The following is a 13,067-nucleotide window of genomic DNA, read 5'->3' on the forward strand; positions in this document are numbered from 1 at the left end:
CAAATACTTCATGAAAATTTTCAACTTTTTTGAAGCCCAAATACTTCATGAAAATTTTCAACTTTTTTGAAGCCGAATTTCTTCATGAAAATTTTAAACTTTTTTGAAGCCGAATTTCTTCATGAAAATTTAAAAAAATTTTCAAACCCAAATACTTCATGAAAATTTTCAACTTTTTTGAAGCCGAATTTCTTCATGAATATTTTCAACTTTTTTGAAGCCCAAATAATTCATGAAAATTTTCAACCTTTTTGAAGCCGAATTTCTTCATGAAAATTTTCAACTTTTTTGAAGCCGAATTTCTTCATGAATATTTTCAATTGACCCACCCCCCTCACGAAAAAGTTGAAAAAAGACGAAACACCCCCCTCTTACGAAAAAGTTGAAAAAAGACGAAACACCCCCCCCTTGCGAAAACTTTTTTGAAGCCGAATTTCTTAATGAAAATTTTCAACTTTTTTGAAGCCCAAATACTTCATGAAAATTTTCAACTTTTTTGAAGCCGAATTTCTTCATGAAAATTTTCACCTTTTTTGAAGCCGAATTTCTTCATGAAAATTTAAAAAAATTTTCAAGCCCAAATACTTCATGAAAATTTTCAACTTTTCTGAAGCCGAATTTCTTCATGAATATTTTCAACTTTTTTGAAGCCCATATACTTCATGAAAATTTTCAACTTTTTTGAAGCCGAATTTCTTCATGAATATTTTCAATTGACCCACCCCCCCTCACGAAAAAGTTGAAAAAAGACGAAACACCCCCCTCTTACGAAAAAGTTGAAAAAAGGCTTTTTTGAAGCCGAATTTCTTCATGAAAATTTTCAACTTTTTTGAAGCCGAATTTCTTCATGAAAATTTAAAAAAAATTTCAAACCCAAATACTTCATGAAAATTTTCAACTTTTTTGAAGCCGAATTTCTTCATGAATATTTTCAACTTTTTTGAAGCCCAAATACTTCATGAAAATTTTCAACCTTTTTGAAGCCGAATTTCTTCATGAAAATTTTCAACTTTTTTGAAGCCGAATTTCTTCATGAATATTTTCAATTGACCCACCCCCCTCACGAAAAAGTTGAAAAAAGACGAAACACCCCCCTCTTACGAAAAAGTTGAAAAAAGACGAAACACCCCCCCCTTGCGAAAACTTTTTTGAAGCCGAATTTCTTAATGAAAATTTTCAACTTTTTTGAAGCCCAAATACTTCATGAAAATTTTCAACTTTTTTGAAGCCGAATTTCTTTATGAAAATTTTCAACTGTTTTGAAGCCCAAATACTTCATGAAAATTTTCAACTTTTTTGAAGCCCAAATACTTCATGAAAATTTTCAACTTTTTTGAAGCCGAATTTCTTCATGAAAATTTTCAACTTTTTTGAAGCCCAAATACTTCATGAAAATTTTAAACTTTTTTGAAGCCGAATTTCTTCATGAAAATTTTCACCTTTTTTGAAGCCGAATTTCTTCATGAAAATTTAAAAAAATTTTCAAGCCCAAATACTTCATGAAAATTTTCAACTTTTCTGAAGCCGAATTTCTTCATGAATATTTTCAACTTTTTTGAAGCCCAAATACTTCATGAAAATTTTCAACTTTTTTGAAGCCGAATTTCTTCATGAATATTTTCAACTTTTTTGAAGCCGAATTTCTTCATGAAAATTTAAAAAAAATTTCAAACCCAAATACTTCATGAAAATTTTCAACTTTTTTGAAGCCGAATTTCTTCATGAATATTTTCAACTTTTTTGAAGCCGAATTTCTTCATGAATATTTTCAACTTTTTTGAAGCCCAAATACTTCATGAAAATTTTCAACCTTTTTGAAGCCGAATTTCTTCATGAAAATTTTCAACTTTTTTGAAGCCGAATTTCTTCATGAATATTTTCAATTGACCCACCCCCCTCACGAAAAAGTTGAAAAAAGACGAAACACCCCCCTCTTACGAAAAAGTTGAAAAAAGACGAAACACCCCCCCCTTGCGAAAACTTTTTTGAAGCCGAATTTCTTAATGAAAATTTTCAACTGTTTTGAAGCCCAAATACTTCATGAAAATTTTCAACTTTTTTGAAGCCCAAATACTTCATGAAAATTTTCAACTTTTTTGAAGCCGAATTTCTTCATGAAAATTTTCAACTTTTTTGAAGCCCAAATACTTCATGAAAATTTTAAACTTTTTTGAAGCCGAATTTCATCATGAAAATTTTAAAAAATTTTCAAACCCAAATACTTCATGAAAATTTTCAACTTTTTTGAAGCCGAATTTCTTCATGAATATTTTCAACTTTTTTGAAGCCCAAATAATTCATGAAAATTTTCAACCTTTTTGAAGCCGAATTTCTTCATGAAAATTTTCAACTTTTTTGAAGCCCAAATACTTCATGAAAATTTTCAACTTTTTTGAAGCCGAATTTCTTCATGAAAATTTTCAACTTTTTTGAAGCCGAATTTCTTCATGAAAATTTTCAACTTTTTTGAAGCCCAAATACTTCATGAAAATTTTCAACTTTTTTGAAGCCCAAATACTTCATGAAAATTTTCAACTTTTTTGAAGCCGAATTTCTTCATGAAAATTTTAAACTTTTTTGAAGCCGAATTTCTTCATGAAAATTTAAAAAAAATTTCAAACCCAAATACTTCATGAAAATTTTCAACTTTTTTGAAGCCGAATTTCTTCATGAATATTTTCAACTTTTTTGAAGCCCAAATAATTCATGAAAATTTTCAACCTTTTTGAAGCCGAATTTCTTCATGAAAATTTTCAACTTTTTTGAAGCCGAATTTCTTCATGAATATTTTCAATTGACCCACCCCCCTCACGAAAAAGTTGAAAAAAGACGAAACACCCCCCTCTTACGAAAAAGTTGAAAAAAGACGAAACACCCCCCCCTTGCGAAAACTTTTTTGAAGCCGAATTTCTTAATGAAAATTTTCAACTTTTTTGAAGCCCAAATACTTCATGAAAATTTTCAACTTTTTTGAAGCCGAATTTCTTCATGAAAATTTTCAACTTTTTTGAAGCCCAAATACTTCATGAAAATTTTCAACTTTTTTGAAGCCCAAATACTTCATGAAAATTTTCAACTTTTTTGAAGCCGAATTTCTTCATGAAAATTTAAAAAAAAATTCAAACCCAAATACTTCATGAAAATTTTCAACTTTTTTGAAGCCGAATTTCTTCATGAATATTTTCAACTTTTTTGAAGCCCAAATACTTCATGAAAATTTTCAACCTTTTTGAAGCCGAATTTCTTCATGAAAATTTTCAACTTTTTTGAAGCCGAATTTCTTCATGAATATTTTCAATTGACCCACCCCCCTCACGAAAAAGTTGAAAAAAGACGAAACACCCCCCTCTTACGAAAAAGTTGAAAAAAGACGAAACACCCCCCCCTTGCGAAAACTTTTTTGAAGCCGAATTTCTTAATGAAAATTTTCAACTTTTTTGAAGCCCAAATACTTCATGAAAATTTTCAACTTTTTTGAAGCCGAATTTCTTCATGAAAATTTTCAACTGTTTTGAAGCCCAAATACTTCATGAAAATTTTCAACTTTTTTGAAGCCCAAATACTTCATGAAAATTTTCAACTTTTTTGAAGCCGAATTTCTTCATGAAAATTTTCAACTTTTTTGAAGCCCAAATACTTCATGAAAATTTTAAACTTTTTTGAAGCCGAATTTCATCATGAAAATTTAAAAAAAATTTCAAACCCAAATACTTCATGAAAATTTTCAACTTTTTTGAAGCCGAATTTCTTCATGAATATTTTCAACTTTTTTGAAGCCCAAATAATTCATGAAAATTTTCAACCTTTTTGAAGCCGAATTTCTTCATGAAAATTTTCAACTTTTTTGAAGCCCAAATACTTCATGAAAATTTTCAACTTTTTTGAAGCCGAATTTCTTCATGAAAATTTTCAACTTTTTTGAAGCCGAATTTCTTCATGAAAATTTTCAACTTTTTTGAAGCCCAAATACTTCATGAAAATTTTCAACTTTTTTGAAGCCCAAATACTTCATGAAAATTTTCAACTTTTTTGAAGCCGAATTTCTTCATGAAAATTTTAAACTTTTTTGAAGCCGAATTTCTTCATGAAAATTTAAAAAAAATTTCAAACCCAAATACTTCATGAAAATTTTCAACTTTTTTGAAGCCGAATTTCTTCATGAATATTTTCAACTTTTTTGAAGCCCAAATAATTCATGAAAATTTTCAACCTTTTTGAAGCCGAATTTCTTCATGAAAATTTTCAACTTTTTTGAAGCCGAATTTCTTCATGAATATTTTCAATTGACCCACCCCCCTCACGAAAAAGTTGAAAAAAGACGAAACACCCCCCTCTTACGAAAAAGTTGAAAAAAGACGAAACACCCCCCCCTTGCGAAAACTTTTTTGAAGCCGAATTTCTTAATGAAAATTTTCAACTTTTTTGAAGCCCAAATACTTCATGAAAATTTTCAACTTTTTTGAAGCCGAATTTCTTCATGAAAATTTTCAACTTTTTTGAAGCCCAAATACTTCATGAAAATTTTCAACTTTTTTGAAGCCCAAATACTTCATTAAAATTTTCAACTTTTTTGAAGCCGAATTTCTTCATGAAAATTTTCACCTTTTTTGAAGCCGAATTTCTTCATGAAAATTTAAAAAAATGTTCAAGCCCAAATACTTCATGAAAATTTTCAACTTTTCTGAAGCCGAATTTCTTCATGAATATTTTCAACTTTTTTGAAGCCCAAATACTTCATGAAAATTTTCAACCTTTTTGAAGCAGAATTTCTTCATGAAAATTTTAAACTTTTTTGAAGCCGAATTTCTTCATGAATATTTTCAATTGACCCACCCCCCCTCACGAAAAAGTTGAAAAAAGACGAAACACCCCCCTCTTACGAAAAAGTTGAAAAAAGACGAAACACCCCCCCCTTGCGAAAACGTTTTTGAAGCCGAATTTCTTCATGAAAATTTTCAACTTTTTTGAAGCCCAAATACCTCATGAAAATTTTCAACTTTTTTGAAGCCGAATTTCTTCATGACAATTTTCAACTTTTTTGAAGCCCAAATACTTCATGAAAATTTTCAACTTTTTTGAAGCCGAATTTCTTCATGAATATTTTCAACTTTTTTGAAGCCCAAATACTTCATGAAAATTTTCAACATTTTTGAAGCCGAACTTCTTCATGAAAATTTTAAACTTTTTTGAAGCCGAATTTCTTCATGAATATTTTCAATTGACCCACCCCCCCTCACGAAAAAGTTGAAAAAAGACGAAACACCTCCCTCTTACGAAAAAGTTGAAAAAAGACGAAACACCCCCCCCTTGCGAAAACTTTTTTGAAGCCGAATTTCTTAATGAAAATGTTCAACTTTTTTGAAGCCCAAATACTTCATGAAAATTTTCAACTTTTTTGAAGCCGAATTTCTTCATGAAAATTTTCAACTTTTTTGAAGCCCAAATACTTCATGAAAATTTTCAACTTTTTTGAAGCCCAAATACTTCATGAAAATTTTCAACTTTTTTGAAGCCGAATTTCTTCATGAAAATTTTCACCTTTTTTGAAGCCGAATTTCTTCATGAAAATTTAAAAAAATGTTCAAGCCCAAATACTTCATGAAAATTTTCAACTTTTCTGAAGCCGAATTTCTTCATGAATATTTTCAACTTTTTTGAAGCCCAAATACTTCATGAAAATTTTCAACCTTTTTGAAGCAGAATTTCTTCATGAAAATTTTAAACTTTTTTGAAGCCGAATTTCTTCATGAATATTTTCAATTGACCCACCCCCCCTCACGAAAAAGTTGAAAAAAGACGAAACACCCCCCTCTTACGAAAAAGTTGAAAAAAGACGAAACACCCCCCCCTTGCGAAAACGTTTTTGAAGCCGAATTTCTTCATGAAAATTTTCAACTTTTTTGAAGCCCAAATACCTCATGAAAATTTTCAACTTTTTTGAAGCCGAATTTCTTCATGACAATTTTCAACTTTTTTGAAGCCCAAATACTTCATGAAAATTTTCAACTTTTTTGAAGCCGAATTTCTTCATGAATATTTTCAACTTTTTTGAAGCCCAAATACTTCATGAAAATTTTCAACCTTTTTGAAGCCGAACTTCTTCATGAAAATTTTAAACTTTTTTGAAGCCGAATTTCTTCATGAATATTTTCAATTGACCCACCCCCCCTCACGAAAAAGTTGAAAAAAGACGAAACACCTCCCTCTTACGAAAAAGTTGAAAAAAGACGAAACACCCCCCCCTTGCGAAAACTTTTTTGAAGCCGAATTTCTTCATGAAAATTTTCAACTTTTTTGAAGCCCAAATACCTCATGAAAATTTTCAACTTTTTTGAAGCCGAATTTCTTCATGAAAATGTTCAACTTTTTTGAAGCCCAAATACTTCATGAAAATTTTCAACTTTTTTGAAGCCGAATTTCTTCATGAATATTTTCAATTGACCCACCCCCCCTCACGAAAAAGTTGAAAAAAGACGAAACACCCCCCTCTTACGAAAAAGTTGAAAAAAGACGAAACACCCCCCCCTTGCGAAAACTTTTTTGAAGCCGAATTTCTTCATGAATATTTTCAATTGACCTACCCCCTCACGAAAAAGTTGAAAAAAGACGAAACACCCCCCTCTTACGAAAAAGTTGAAAAAAGACGAAACAACCCCCCCTTACGAAAAAGTTGAAAAAAGACGAAACACCCCCCCTTGCAAAAACTTTTTTGAAGCCGAATTTCTTCATGAAAATTTTCAACTTTTTTGAAGCCCAAATACTTCATTAAAATTTTCAACTTTTTTGAAGCCGAATTTCTTCATGAAAAATTTAAAAAATTTTGAAGCCCAAATACTTCATGAAAATTTTCAACTTTTTTGAATCCGAATTTCTTCATGAATATTTTCAACTTTTTTGAAGCCCAAATACTTCATGAAAATTTTCAACTTTTTTGAAGCCCAAATACTTCATGAAAAATTTCATTTGACCAACCCCCCCTTATGAAAAAGTTGAAAAAAGAGGAAACACCCCCCCTCACGAAAAAGTTGAAAAAAGACGAAACACCCCCCTCTTACGAAAAAGTTGAAAAAAGACGAAACACCCCCCCCTTGCGAAAACTTTTTTGAAGCCGAATTTCTTCATGAAAATTTTCAACTTTTTTGAAGCCCAAATACCTCATGAAAATTTTCAACTTTTTTGAAGCCGAATTTCTTCATGAAAATTTTCAACTTTTTTGAAGCCCAAATACTTCATGAAAATTTTCAACTTTTTTGAAGCCCAAATACTTCATGAAAATTTTCAACTTTTTTGAAGCCGAATTTCTTCATGAAAATTTTCAACTTTTTTGAAGCCCAAATACTTCATGAAAATTTTCAACTTTTTTGAAGCCCAAATACTTCATGAAAATTTTCAACTTTTTTGAAGCCGAATTTCTTCATGAAAATTTTAAACTTTTTTGCAGCCGAATTTCTTCATGAAAATTTAAAAAAAAATTCAAACCCAAATACTCCATGAAAATTTTCAACTTTTTTGAAGCCGAATTTCTTCATGAATATTTTCAACTTTTTTGAAGCCCAAATAATTCATGAAAATTTTCAACCTTTTTGAAGCCGAATTTCTTCATGAAAATTTTCAACTTTTTTGAAGCCGAATTTCTTCATGAATATTTTCAATTGACCCACCCCCCTCACGAAAAAGTTGAAAAAAGACGAAACACCCCCCCCTTGCGAAAACTTTTTTGAAGCCGAACTTCTTAATGAAAATTTTCAACTTTTTTGAAGCCCAAATACTTCATGAAAATTTTCAACTTTTTTGAAGCCGAATTTCTTCATGAAAATTTTCAACTTTTTTGAAGCCCAAATACTTCATGAAAATTTTCAACTTTTTTGAAGCCCAAATACTTCATGAAAATTTTCAACTTTTTTGAAGCCGAATTTCTTCATGAAAATTTTCACCTTTTTTGAAGCCGAATTTCTTCATGAAAATTTAAAAAAATTTTCAAGCCCAAATACTTCATGAAAATTTTCAACTTTTCTGAAGCCGAATTTCTTCATGAATATTTTCAACTTTTTTGAAGCCCAAATACTTCATGAAAATTTTCAACCTTTTTGAAGCCGAATTTCTTCATGAAAATTTTAAACTTTTTTGAAGCCGAATTTCTTCATGAATATTTTCAATTGACCCACCCCCCCTCACGAAAAAGTTGAAAAAAGACGAAACACCCCCCTCTTACGAAAAAGTTGAAAAAAGACGAAACACCCCCCCCTTGCTAAAACGTTTTTGAAGCCGAATTTCTTCATGAAAATTTTCAACTTTTTTGAAGCCCAAATACCTCATGAAAATTTTCAACTTTTTTGAAGCCGAATTTCTTCATGAAAATTTTCAACTTTTTTGAAGCCCAAATACTTCATGAAAATTTTCAACTTTTTTGAAGCCGAATTTCTTCATGAATATTTTCAACTTTTTTGAAGCCCAAATACTTCATGAAAATTTTCAACCTTTTTGAAGCCGAATTTCTTCATGAAAATTTTAAACTTTTTTGAAGCCGAATTTCTTCATGAATATTTTCAATTGACCCACCCCCCCTCACGAAAAAGTTGAAAAAAGACGAAACACCCCTCTCTTACGAAAAAGTTGAAAAAAGACGAAACACCCCCCCCTTGCGAAAACTTTTTTGAAGCCGAATTTCTTCATGAAAATTTTCAACTTTTTTGAAGCCCAAATACCTCATGAAAATTTTCAACTTTTTTGAAGCCGAATTTCTTCATGAAAATGTTCAACTTTTTTGAAGCCCAAATACTTCATGAAAATTTTCAACTTTTTTGAAGCCGAATTTCTTCATGAATATTTTCAATTGACCCACCCCCCCTCACGAAAAAGTTGAAAAAAGACGAAACACCCCCCTCTTACGAAAAAGTTGAAAAAAGACGAAACACCCCCCCCTTGCGAAAACTTTTTTGAAGCCGAATTTCTTCATGAATATTTTCAATTGACCTACCCCCTCACGAAAAAGTTGAAAAAAGACGAAACACCCCCCTCTTACGAAAAAGTTGAAAAAAGACGAAACAACCCCCCCTTACGAAAAAGTTGAAAAAAGACGAAACACCCCCCCTTGCAAAAACTTTTTTGAAGCCGAATTTCTTCATGAAAATTTTCAACTTTTTTGAAGCCCAAATACTTCATTAAAATTTTCAACTTTTTTGAAGCCGAATTTCTTCATGAAAAATTTAAAAAATTTTGAAGCCCAAATACTTCATGAAAATTTTCAACTTTTTTGAATCCGAATTTCTTCATGAATATTTTCAACTTTTTTGAAGCCCAAATACTTCATGAAAATTTTCAACTTTTTTGAAGCCCAAATACTTCATGAAAAATTTCATTTGACCAACCCCCCCTTATGAAAAAGTTGAAAAAAGAGGAAACACCCCCCCTCACGAAAAAGTTGAAAAAAGACGAAACACCCCCCTCTTACGAAAAAGTTGAAAAAAGACGAAACACCCCCCCCTTGCGAAAACTTTTTTGAAGCCGAATTTCTTCATGAAAATTTTCAACTTTTTTGAAGCCCAAATACCTCATGAAAATTTTCAACTTTTTTGAAGCCGAATTTCTTCATGAAAATTTTCAACTTTTTTGAAGCCCAAATACTTCATGAAAATTTTCAACTTTTTTGAAGCCCAAATACTTCATGAAAATTTTCAACTTTTTTGAAGCCGAATTTCTTCATGAAAATTTTCAACTTTTTTGAAGCCCAAATACTTCATGAAAATTTTCAACTTTTTTGAAGCCCAAATACTTCATGAAAATTTTCAACTTTTTTGAAGCCGAATTTCTTCATGAAAATTTTAAACTTTTTTGCAGCCGAATTTCTTCATGAAAATTTAAAAAAAAATTCAAACCCAAATACTTCATGAAAATTTTCAACTTTTTTGAAGCCGAATTTCTTCATGAATATTTTCAACTTTTTTGAAGCCCAAATAATTCATGAAAATTTTCAACCTTTTTGAAGCCGAATTTCTTCATGAAAATTTTCAACTTTTTTGAAGCCGAATTTCTTCATGAATATTTTCAATTGACCCACCCCCCTCACGAAAAAGTTGAAAAAAGACGAAACACCCCCCCCTTGCGAAAACTTTTTTGAAGCCGAACTTCTTAATGAAAATTTTCAACTTTTTTGAAGCCCAAATACTTCATGAAAATTTTCAACTTTTTTGAAGCCGAATTTCTTCATGAAAATTTTCAACTTTTTTGAAGCCCAAATACTTCATGAAAATTTTCAACTTTTTTGAAGCCCAAATACTTCATGAAAATTTTCAACTTTTTTGAAGCCGAATTTCTTCATGAAAATTTTCACCTTTTTTGAAGCCGAATTTCTTCATGAAAATTTAAAAAAATTTTCAAGCCCAAATACTTCATGAAAATTTTCAACTTTTCTGAAGCCGAATTTCTTCATGAATATTTTCAACTTTTTTGAAGCCCAAATACTTCATGAAAATTTTCAACCTTTTTGAAGCCGAATTTCTTCATGAAAATTTTAAACTTTTTTGAAGCCGAATTTCTTCATGAATATTTTCAATTGACCCACCCCCCCTCACGAAAAAGTTGAAAAAAGACGAAACACCCCCCTCTTACGAAAAAGTTGAAAAAAGACGAAACACCCCCCCCTTGCTAAAACGTTTTTGAAGCCGAATTTCTTCATGAAAATTTTCAACTTTTTTGAAGCCCAAATACCTCATGAAAATTTTCAACTTTTTTGAAGCCGAATTTCTTCATGAAAATTTTCAACTTTTTTGAAGCCCAAATACTTCATGAAAATTTTCAACTTTTTTGAAGCCGAATTTCTTCATGAATATTTTCAACTTTTTTGAAGCCCAAATACTTCATGAAAATTTTCAACCTTTTTGAAGCCGAATTTCTTCATGAAAATTTTAAACTTTTTTGAAGCCGAATTTCTTCATGAATATTTTCAATTGACCCACCCCCCCTCACGAAAAAGTTGAAAAAAGACGAAACACCCCTCTCTTACGAAAAAGTTGAAAAAAGACGAAACACCCCCCCCTTGCGAAAACTTTTTTGAAGCCGAATTTCTTCATGAAAATTTTCAACTTTTTTGAAGCCCAAATACCTCATGAAAATTTTCAACTTTTTTGAAGCCGAATTTCTTCATGAATATTTTCAACTTTTTTGAAGCCCAAATAATTCATGAAAATTTTCAACCTTTTTGAAGCCGAATTTCTTCATGAAAATTTTCAACTTTTTTGAAGCCGAATTTCTTCATGAATATTTTCAATTGACCCACCCCCCTCACGAAAAAGTTGAAAAAAGACGAAACACCCCCCCCTTGCGAAAACTTTTTTGAAGCCGAACTTCTTAATGAAAATTTTCAACTTTTTTGAAGCCCAAATACTTCATGAAAATTTTCAACTTTTTTGAAGCCGAATTTCTTCATGAAAATTTTCAACTTTTTTGAAGCCCAAATACTTCATGAAAATTTTCAACTTTTTTGAAGCCCAAATACTTCATGAAAATTTTCAACTTTTTTGAAGCCGAATTTCTTCATGAAAATTTTCACCTTTTTTGAAGCCGAATTTCTTCATGAAAATTTAAAAAAATTTTCAAGCCCAAATACTTCATGAAAATTTTCAACTTTTCTGAAGCCGAATTTCTTCATGAATATTTTCAACTTTTTTGAAGCCCAAATACTTCATGAAAATTTTCAACCTTTTTGAAGCCGAATTTCTTCATGAAAATTTTAAACTTTTTTGAAGCCGAATTTCTTCATGAATATTTTCAATTGACCCACCCCCCCTCACGAAAAAGTTGAAAAAAGACGAAACACCCCCCTCTTACGAAAAAGTTGAAAAAAGACGAAACACCCCCCCCTTGCTAAAACGTTTTTGAAGCCGAATTTCTTCATGAAAATTTTCAACTTTTTTGAAGCCCAAATACCTCATGAAAATTTTCAACTTTTTTGAAGCCGAATTTCTTCATGAAAATTTTCAACTTTTTTGAAGCCCAAATACTTCATGAAAATTTTCAACTTTTTTGAAGCCGAATTTCTTCATGAATATTTTCAACTTTTTTGAAGCCCAAATACTTCATGAAAATTTTCAACCTTTTTGAAGCCGAATTTCTTCATGAAAATTTTAAACTTTTTTGAAGCCGAATTTCTTCATGAATATTTTCAATTGACCCACCCCCCCTCACGAAAAAGTTGAAAAAAGACGAAACACCCCTCTCTTACGAAAAAGTTGAAAAAAGACGAAACACCCCCCCCTTGCGAAAACTTTTTTGAAGCCGAATTTCTTCATGAAAATTTTCAACTTTTTTGAAGCCCAAATACCTCATGAAAATTTTCAACTTTTTTGAAGCCGAATTTCTTCATGAAAATGTTCAACTTTTTTGAAGCCCAAATACTTCATGAAAATTTTCAACTTTTTTGAAGCCGAATTTCTTCATGAAAATTTTCAACTTTTTTGAAGCCCAAATACTTCATGAAAATTTTCAACTTTTTTGAAGCCCAAATACTTCATGAAAATTTTCAACTTTTTTGAAGCCGAATTTCTTCATGAAAATTTAAAAAAAATTTCAAACCCAAATACTTCATGAAAATTTTCAACTTTTTTGAAGCCGAATTTCTTCATGAATATTTTCAACTTTTTTGAAGCCCAAATACTTCATGAAAATTTTCAACCTTTTTGAAGCCGAATTTCTTCATGAAAATTTTCAACTTTTTTGAAGCCGAATTTCTTCATGAATATTTTCAATTGACCCACCCCCCTCACGAAAAAGTTGAAAAAAGACGAAACACCCCCCTCTTACGAAAAAGTTGAAAAAAGACGAAACACCCCCCCCTTGCGAAAACTTTTTTGAAGCCGAATTTCTTAATGAAAATTTTCAACTTTTTTGAAGCCCAAATACTTCATGAAAATTTTCAACTTTTTTGAAGCCGAATTTCTTCATGAAAATTTTCAACTGTTTTGAAGCCCAAATACTTCATGAAAATTTTCAACTTTTTTGAAGCCCAAATACTTCATGAAAATTTTCAACTTTTTTGAAGCCGAATTTCTTCATGAAAATTTTCAACTTTT

Source organism: Labrus mixtus, unplaced genomic scaffold (assembly GCF_963584025.1).
Source record: "Labrus mixtus unplaced genomic scaffold, fLabMix1.1 SCAFFOLD_42, whole genome shotgun sequence".
NCBI classification, from domain to species: Eukaryota; Metazoa; Chordata; class Actinopteri; order Labriformes; family Labridae; genus Labrus; species Labrus mixtus.